An 8,775-nucleotide genomic window follows, 5' to 3' on the forward strand; every position below is an offset into this window, starting at 1 on the left:
ACCAGAAATTTCTCAATAGCTTTGTGATTTTCCCCTGATTATATATACGTAATGAGCTGCTGGTACGAGAAAAACTGTTGAGATTGAATTGGGAGGCAAGGTAGGTTATGAAATGAGATGATACTGGGCCACCAGCTGCAGGGAACAATCCTATTAGAATAGTTTCATTCACAAGATGGAAACAAGAACATCTGTGATGAGAATTTAGAAACTTCCTTTTAAGCGGCCCTTTGGGATTAAGGATAATTTGAATTTTGTCTGGGTTTGCATATTTTGAGAGGAGGGAGTGAAAGTCCAATGTGACAACAGCAGCCTTTTCCATCCATGGGTCAGGAAGGATCTGACAGTAAAGGTGGGTGTAGTCTTTGAGGTGGTACACTTCTTCCTCTGCATACACAGGGCTTTTGAAGCACTGGTCTAATTAGGATATTTTCCATTTCCTCAGGGTATCAAATCAAATGCCCTTTTCCACTTTAAATGATCACAGGTTTTAAGTTGTCAGGTGAAATGAAGGAATTGGCATCATTCATGAATCAGAAAATACATCCGTGAATAACTTCCTCTGTCCATTTGGTCAAGCTATTGTAACATGGAAACAGCGAGCTGTTGGTCTCCCCTCTCACTGTCGCAGGAGCGATATCTCCCTCTCCCTCATCTGCAAAAGAATGAGAGATGCTAAAGTGGTGGGACGGACAGTAGTTGTTGATGGACTCTAGATCATGGTCTCTTTGGGGCTTGCTATTGCTGCCTGTTGGGGGGGTGGTTGATGCTTCTGCTGAAGCAAATGGAGGGAGTGGGAGGGGAGAGGGTTGGTGCTTTTGCTGCTGCTTATGCATGAGGGGTAAGGGCAATTTGGTGTTCTAACAATTTTCTGTCATTCATTTTTTGCATTTTATTCTGTTTTGAGGATGTCTGCGAAGCGTAAAAATTTCAGGTTGTATGCTGTAATAATTCTCTGACATTACATTGAACAGTTGCCGTGACAGAGCTCAGAGGAGAATGCTTGTTTTGGAATTCTGGCAGTGGGCATGTGAATGTTGCGACCTAGCCAGTAGAGCTTTAGTGCTGGTGATATTGGCCTGGCAACGAGCACTGCCATCAGTTTGTTCATCCTTCCCAGACTTCGGAGGAATCTGGGGAAATGGTACTTGTGGCATTTTTCTTCAGCCTTGGGGTGTCTGCTATAAGTTATTCAAATCCCAGGCAGGCATCGTTACTGTTCAGTGGACCATCAGTAGTGTGCCAGGTTGAAGTGTTGACTTGAAACACCCTATTCATCAATTGGCCCAAAGCTGGCAACGTTCATCTTTAGAGGGTGATTCTTGAGATAATCATCTTTTTCTTTGTCTCTGTGCTAATGTTTATCGGGGTGGAGATTCAGGGGACCTTAGTTCTGGAGAGAAGTCCTTGCCGGTTAAACATTTTCCCACTAAAACCGAGGATCAACTACAGTCCTGTCGGAAGTCCATGGGAGGTGAGGCAGTCCAAGGACTCTGCTGGAGCAGCCTGCAAAGTGTCACCACATTGCTGGCACCAATACAGCGTGCCCACAACTCACCAACTCTAATCATACAAAACCATGCAAATGTCTTGGGCACATATCTATAGCTAGGGAGCCGAAACCTTTTGCACAGTATTGAGGAAATTTTATGTATTGCACTGTACTGCTGCCACATGACATTTGTGAGTGATGATAAACTTGATTCCGATAGGGGTTTCTATTGTGGACTGAGAGTGGGAAGACAGCAGGGAGAGGGGAATCTGCCACCTGTCCACCCCACCCGCGGTGCTCCACCCTCATTATTCCCAACATTCTTTGCTCCTGCCAGATTTACAAACTCACTCTCAGCTCCATGTTGGCAGATATAGTACTGTGCAAAAGTCTTAGGCACTTTGGTTCTATTTACGTGTTTAGAACTTTTGCACATTCTTGGGAATGTGGGAGGAAACCGCAGCACCCAGAGGAAGCCTATGTTGCTGACGCAGCTTTATTTGACTCTGGTGTTCGCTAAAACAGGCTCTGTGGTAGATTCATTAGTTAGGGTCACAATTTGCATGCCATCGTGAAACCAGCTGCACCTCACCTCTAACAAAGTTTTCTGTGAGTTTGCACTTACTTTTTAGTTCCTACAAACACCAATAAGCCTTGTCCTGCTTTCTTGCCATGAGTCTCCTTTGGGCAAACTCCAAATCTGGGATAAACTTAAAATAAGTACAGAAGTTATTGAGAAGGCAATAATGATTTAATGAGAGAGAAAGGAAGCAAAGGATTTTATTGACAGATTTAATACATTAATTTAACAATCAGAAGAGTACCCTTCATATATCTCTTTAGGACATAAAAACTTTGCTTCAAAGCATTAATACCAATATAAAAGAAAAGACAGCAATTTATCTTATTCAATGATCTAAACAGAAATATCCGTCTTGTTGTTCAGTTTTAAGCCACAAGAATTTATCATGTCTTACTTTATACTTTAGGAATTTCCAGAATAAAATGTTAAACGAGTTTTGTTTTTGCTTGGTATAAATTACAAACATCTGGCTTTTGTGTCCCAAGGGATGGGGAAGATATATATCTAATACATAAACTCATGAAACCAAACAGGAAATATATCTTTATTAGCTGGGATCCTTTTACAAAATGATGGAAATCATTTAAGAAAGTGATGTTACTGATAAAATGTCACCACACTAATCTAAGGCTATCTATCTAATGGTTTCCAAAACTCTGTGAACTTGGACAATGGAAATTAGTCACTGAACTGATCAGTCACAAATATTTCCAGTTCTGTAGATTTCAAAAGAAGAGGGAACAAAGTATCAAAGTTGTAACTATCTGTTAATAATTGCGTCCCTGGTTCCTTACAGGTGGGGTAGAGCTCTGCAACATAGAATATGGAAAAGGAGAAGAAAGTAAAAAAGTACAAAGTACATTTATTATCAAAGAATGTCTACATTATTCAACCTTGAGAATTTTCTCCTAACCGGCAGCCACAAAGCAAAGAAATCGATAAAAAAAAACCCCATGTAGACACAATGTACACAGAAAAAAAACCACATCATGTCCATAAGAAAATAAAAGAATAAGAATTAAAAAGACCCAATGTCGACCACCTAATGTGCAATGGAATAAAAACTTCATGCAAACGGTAACCACAAGCAAATAGTGTTTCTGAACTGAAGTCTGAAAAGAGATTCCCATAGTTCAGTGTAAGGCTGAGTAAACATCGTGGAGCGGTGATCCTCGCCTCGGGCCCCGACACCCTGACCTTTCCTATGCGGACCAATGCTTACCTCTCCATCTGAACAACAGGTTCTGCCACTTGGATAAGCCGGACTTCTCTTTGGCCTGTGAATCTCCATCTGCAGATGGTGCTCAGTCACGTTTGGTGCCTGTACTCCGCAGCTTTGATTCAGCCTGTGCCAGATCTTTCATGCTCTTCCACGCTCTCGGCAACCGGCCCGCCGCCTTGCTTTGCCTCCTTTCTTCCACATTGAATTGCTCCAAGTCCAAAGGGAAGTTGCAGAGTATTACTTACAATGATTGTTTGCCAGAAAAGTGTGGTTAACAAAGTATTTAGTTGCTTTCCTTGTTGAGTGGATAAACCGATGCTTTTAACAGACTTTTAAAGGTAGGAAGAGATCTATTTATTTATTGAGATATGGCACAGAGCCGGCCCTTCGAGCCTTGCTGCCCAGCAACACCCCCCCCCCCCCAATTTGACCTTTGCCTAATCACAGGACAATTTATAATGATCAATTAAGCTATCAATCAGTCTTTCTTCGGACTGTGGGAGGAAACCGGAGCATCTGGAGGAATCCCATGTGGTCACGGGGAGAACGTAGAAACTCCTTACAGGCAGCAGCAGGGATCGAACCCAAGTCGCAGGTACTGTAAAGCATTTTGCTTGCCACTACGCTACTGTGTCTCTGTTGAGACAGCAGCAGATAGAACTCGTATTCCAAAATACAAGCAGTGTCACAATAGGGAGATTAAAAAGGAGAGAAAGAAGCAAAGAAGGAAGGAGAAGAACATGTGGACTATGGTATCCAGGACATTGCAGAGGCAGGAGTGGGTGGAGACAAGAAGTTTGTAAGTGACTGCAAAGGTTTTGATATCAAGGCATTTGTAGCTGTGGTTGACCAACCAAAACGCTTGATCAAAATAAAAAGTGTTGACTGGGAAATAAGCAAGTAGGAAGATTAATCAAATGGAGAAAGAGAATCGATAAACCTTGGACAATGCAGAACAAAAATTAAAATTCAAAACAAAAAGATAAACTGCAAATGCTGCAAATCTGAAATTAAAATAGAAAATGTTAGAATTTCTCAGCAGACCAGACAGCATCGGTGGAAAGAGAAACTTAACTAATGCTTGAAGTCAGATGAAAGGACTTAGAATTGAAAGATTAACCCTGTTTCTGTTCTATTTAATGCACAGGTTGGTGTATTTAACACTGGCAGAAGATGCAGCATCTGGTTGGATCAGGGATACACTGAGGGTTGTGAGGAAAAGCTTAGCTCATTTCTGTAAAATATGGTTTAAAAAGATTTTCTCTTTTTTTTCTGAATCAAACTGCATAACATTCATTTCCTTATATCTAGCTTTTAGATATCAATTTCCAAAGAAACCTCAGAATTTCACAGCCTGTTTTAATAAGAATAATAAATCATTCTCACACCAGAAGAGACTGTCATCTTTAGTTGCGTAACCCTGCCATTAGGCTCGCAATAGACTGCAAAGCCAGCTGACCCATATGTAGTTGCATTAACAGAATCAGAAATGAATCGCTGCTATGAAGTGTACTGCTTGCCCGATAAGATCCATCACTAAACGCAACGTGCAGAACGGGCTCACTGCTTTCAAAGAGTGTACAATTCCTACAGCACTAAGCCTTTCATATTTGTGCTTGAGCATGTCTTGTCCTTGTTGGTGAAATTCAATGCAGGAAGAAATCACAGAAATTTGGCTTCACTCAAATTTTTTCAACCAAAAAGAATCCATGATTTGTTCAAATGTTAAAAAAACAAGCTTTATATGTGGTCATTCTTGGTTTGAGCATAATATTTCTTTTTCTTTTGGCACGTTTAGGAACTGTGTGGGCTGAAGTTGGCTTTGGGGGGGGGTGGGCGAGTACTGTAAGAATTTCAGCAATGCTCTTATGTTCAGTGCAAATTAAATAATAAATAAAATCTTATTGACAATAAATTTTAATCCCCAAAGGGCTGTAAAATAATTTGTAGAGGAAGTTTTAACCAGCTAAGGGTTTGAGTCAAAAATACAACAAAATACAGGCATTAAAAATTTTAAACCCCGTTCTTGTCAGATGAAATTCGCATAGCAACTTTTTTCTCCAGAGACAAGTTAGCAGTTGAACTCCTTTAAGGACGTGGCTTCATTTAAAGAAAGTTTCTCTCTTTATTTTCTGTGGGTGGGGTTTTTTGGGTATTTAGAGAAATGCAGAATTAAGGAGAAGCCTTGAAAGTGTTTTTTTAATCCATTCCTTGTGAGTTTGGACATGTTCCTCCAGATCCAACCCCACACAATAATCCTGCCCCAATTTTCAGTGTCCAATCACTGAACTTTCCCCTTAATCAACATTGGCCTCTGACACCAGGCATGATTACCATTTGGCTTGAACTTCTTCACACACCATCAATCCCCTCACCACACTATGATTTGTCACTTCCCTTCCCCAAGTCTTGCCTCAGAATATGTATTATTGTCAGCATTGCACTCTGTAATCTTGCAAACACACAAAGACTCCTACAGAGTTAAATGCAAAATTTCTGACAGAAACTCAGTACTCGTCCATAGGCAATACGCCCCCCAAAAGAAATTACTTATGAAATGGCCTCATTGTAAAAATCCTGAAAACCTGCTGTGATATCAGACCACCCCACCTAGCTAAAAGCCAGGCTGATCATAATCAAGACAACAGGCAGGTTGTGCAACTTCTGAGAGCAGTACACCGAAACTGGAGAGGCATGCAGGTGCTGAAACAGCTACTGTTCATGATCAGACATGGTTGAAGGAGGAGGCCTGAGGCAAGGGAGACTTTCCACCGTAGATGCAGAGGTCAGAAAGCCTAAAATGAAATTGAATTACTCATCTGTCTGGTCCCATGATCCATTTCTCAGGAGGTCTGGCCTAACAGGGGTGGCACAGTAGCTTAGTGGTTGTCATGATGCTGTGCGGTCCAGGCGACCGGGGTTCAATTCTTACTTCAGTCTGTAAGGAGTTTGTAGGTTCTCCCCTTGACTGCTCGGGTTTCCTCCGGGAGCTCCGGATTCCTCCCACAGTCCAAAGACTTACCAGTTGGTAGGTGGTTAATTGGCTATTGTAAATTGTCCTGTGGTTAGACTAGGGTTAACTCAGGAGCTGCTGTGTGCTGCAGCTTGAAGGGCCAGAAGAGCCTATTCTACACTGTAATCCAATAAACAACTAAATAAGCAAACAAACGGGAAACCTGCAACTGGCTGCTAGTTTAAGATGTCGCTACCAAAGGTGTGTGACAAATTACTGGTAAATCGTAAGGCAAGAGATTCGACTAAGAACATTACTTGTAGCATCTTTTCTGAAGCAAATTGTGGTGAACTATTGCTGCAGACAGTGAGGAGGCAAGCAGAGGCGAGGCTGGTTTGGGGGATAGGCCATGCTGAGGCATTGCAAGGGGCAATGTGTTTGAGCTGGGGTCGTAGACGGAGTTCGTATCACTGCCAGTGACACAGTGAGCGTTTTGGAGAGGAATCGATGTGGAGGAGTTTCGATAGCCCTCCACCTAACCTGGGTGTGAGGGGGTGAGATGGAGAACGGCTTTGGGCTGGGTGGCCCAAGCAATCAGGGTGTCTGGATCTGGGTCCGGAAATGTGTCACTACCTAGTGCTTGGACAATATAAGCATCGGCTCAGATAGATTGGAAGCCCAGGTGTCGGGTACAGAAGCAATGGTCAGGCTGATTCCACTCACTCCCCGCAAGTGTTTATTCCTTTCTGAATGGCGATGAGGCTGTGACCTGATCTGGCTGCTGTGCGTTTGTGGCCCACTGGCGCAGTGTACCGGGGATTGAGGCTTGGGCCTACTCCAGCTGCTGCGGAATGGATCTGGGTATCATTCTGGTTCAGGATGCTGTTGGCTTGCTTGTATTGTTTGCATGATGTGCGGGTTTTTTCCCATCTTTCTCTGTACAGTGGTTTTCGGTCTTTTTTTAAATTGGTTTGTTTGGGTTTCTTGCTTTTGTGGCTCCCTGTAAGCAGACAAATTTCAAGGTGTACAATTTATACTTCCATGGATTGGAAATGTACTCTGAATCTTTGAATCTTGAATGACTTTGATTCATTTTGCAGGCAAATTCTAGCATGCAAGTAGAAGAAAGAACAACATATCCTTCCCATCATTCCAGAACAGGGAAGAGCAGTAAGTCAGTGGGATCAGGGAGGGTAATTAATCCCCATATTTAATCTGTGTGAAGGGCTCGACCAAATAAAACAGCTTTGCATTTGAGCCAGTTCCCATTGTCGATGTTATCTAATCAGATAGCAGCAGAAAGCTGTTCAGTGAATACAGAATTTACATTTGCAATAGAAGATAGAGGAGAATAAAATGTAAAGATCCAAACATATTTGTCACTGTCTTCACTAACGAGGGGTATCACTGTTTAAAGTCTTCTGTTCTGCCTGAGATATCAGTCGGTTTGGTTATTTTTTAAACATTTATCTGATTTCAGTGTAGCCTTTTGTAATATCACCAGCTTTCAAATAAAAATTGTGAAATCATAGTGTGGATAATGATGTGATAAAAGTGTAATATTCTTATCTGACAGACCTCACCAAACAATTTGAGTACAAGTCAAAATTCTCCAAGACACTTGAAGTTACACCTGAAACCTGCAGGAAGTTTTCTTGAATCTCCACTCTTCCTGCTTTGTCTGTCTCGTCATGAATCCCATACTATACTCAATAGTTTAGAGTTCTTGAACTAGTACTTGGTTGGCAAAAATCATGTCAGAGAGTTGTCAGGATGGGGTGATCTCCTCTACGGATTTGTTATTGTCAGCACATTACTGCATAAACACATAGAGACTCGTTCGGAGTTTCATGGAAAGTTCCTCCTCCGGAGTCTGCACTTCGCCATTCCTCTCCAAGGGAAGTAAGGATCATTTGACCTCAGCAACCTTAAGAATTTGACTCACTGTTAAATATTGCGAAAATCAAATAAGCTATGATTGAAATTTTAATAGCATACTGTCACATTTACTGCTTAGCTCTAAAAGCATCATTTTATGAATATTTTATTTCCACCATACCTTAAAGTATAATGGATGTCATTAGTTTTAATCTGTTAAATTGTTTTTGATATTGCAGCCTTCACTTAGTCATATTTGGAAATTAGATATTTTATGGAGGTCAATGTACTTTTTTTAAAAATCGAGCTATCTTGGTTTCATTTAAGTTGATTTGTTGATGACATCACAATTGCTGGAGGTTAGAGACCCTAATTATGGATGGCGTGGTAGTGCAGTGGTCAGCACAATGCTTTACGGTACAGATGACTGGGGTTCAATTCCCACCACTGCCTGTAAAGAGTTTGTACGTTCTCTCCGTTGCCGCATGGGATTCCTCTGGGTGCTCTGGTTTCCTCCCTCAGTCCAAGGGCCTCATTGTCATTGGTAAGTTGTCATGTGTTTAGGCTAGGATTAAATCAGGGGATCGCTGGGTGGCATGCTCGAAGGACCAGAAGGGCCTATTTCGTGTTGTATCTCAATAAAATTA

At 41.7% G+C, this 8,775-nt stretch overlaps 1 long non-coding RNA gene across 1 annotated transcript; it reads right to left on the reverse strand.

Moving 5' to 3' along the window:
- Window positions 1–508: 508 nt before the first annotated feature.
- LOC132393743 (uncharacterized) lies at window positions 509–3,706 on the reverse strand. The gene is made up of 3 exons (XR_009512067.1): window positions 3,298–3,706; window positions 2,118–2,202; window positions 509–655 (listed from the first exon to the last, which is right to left on the reverse strand). It is a non-coding gene; the product is annotated as an uncharacterized LOC132393743 (long non-coding RNA).
- Window positions 3,707–8,775: the final 5,069 nt, after the last annotated feature.

This window comes from Hypanus sabinus, chromosome 5 (assembly GCF_030144855.1).
Source record: "Hypanus sabinus isolate sHypSab1 chromosome 5, sHypSab1.hap1, whole genome shotgun sequence".
NCBI classification, from domain to species: Eukaryota; Metazoa; Chordata; class Chondrichthyes; order Myliobatiformes; family Dasyatidae; genus Hypanus; species Hypanus sabinus.